Source organism: Phoca vitulina, unplaced genomic scaffold, assembly GCF_004348235.1.
Source record: "Phoca vitulina isolate PV1807 unplaced genomic scaffold, GSC_HSeal_1.0 scaffold31, whole genome shotgun sequence".
Classification (NCBI taxonomy): domain Eukaryota; kingdom Metazoa; phylum Chordata; class Mammalia; order Carnivora; family Phocidae; genus Phoca; species Phoca vitulina.
In genome coordinates this window covers 24,847,138-24,847,980 of record NW_022589734.1, presented here as the reverse complement: position 1 = coordinate 24,847,980, position 843 = coordinate 24,847,138, and the positions used below count along the sequence as shown (strand labels likewise).

General features: G+C 45.9%; 1 protein-coding gene across 1 annotated transcript in view; it reads right to left on the bottom strand.

Moving 5' to 3' along the window:
• Positions 1-456: 456 nt before the first annotated feature.
• LOC116644850 (histone H2B type 1-A-like) overlaps positions 457-843 on the bottom strand; it is a 383,608-nt gene continuing 383,221 nt past the window's right edge. The window contains exon 2 of the mRNA XM_032424703.1: positions 457-842. The gene's annotated coding sequence lies outside the window, so the exon portion shown is untranslated. The remainder of the gene's footprint in view (position 843) is intronic.

Sequence of the window (843 nt, the reverse complement as noted above, 5' to 3'; positions counted from 1 at the left end):
AGAAGGGGGCCTCAGTCCTGGGGTAACTCTCGCCTAATCAGTCAGACACCTTACGGGATTGAGTAGTGGGCTTCTCTCTTGTGACCCAGAGGGCCTTGCAGCTAAATGCTGCCGGAAGAAGAGTGTAAATGGAAAAGAGCTTCCTAGGAGAGAAGGTATAATAGCTGACAGGATGAAGGCCTCTCTAAGACAGGACAGGCTCCCTTTCCTGTCCCTCTGTGCCTTTAGGACACAGCACATACAACACAGACTGCCCCCCACCACGCTCCCCCCACCCGCGCCCCCTGGCCCCCCCAGCTGAAAAGGTAGCAATTGGAAAGGTAGCAAACCAGGAAAGCCTATGTAAGATTTCTGTGAAAGCTCATATTGTCTTCGGGTTTTTTCAGTATTACAAACCTACATGCTAAAAAGAAAAAGCAAAGCTCTGAGCAGAACAAAGTTTTCAGAGCCTGCCATTTTGTGCCCCGGGTAAGTGATCCTTACCAAGTTCCTGAACAATGTCACGATGAATTTGGAGGCCTGCACGCGGAAACGGGGGCTTTACATTCCAAATGGTATTTTCATTTAGAATTATTAGTTTTGTGAAACCAAAGGAATATGGTTGTATAGAACCGCTTTTTGCTCATAGTGAGCGCTCAATTTTTGGTAGGTATTTTAATTGACCGTGAAACGTGCACATGCTTCTCAGCCCTAATGAAAATTAAGGGTCGTAATTAGCTTTCAGCTTGGTAGGATACATCTGAGAATAGCTTTTAGAAAGAGAATTATAGCTCATTTATTGAAAGCATGCGTGGCTCTGAAAAGAGCCTTTGGGGTTGGGATCACAAGACGCTTACTTGGCAA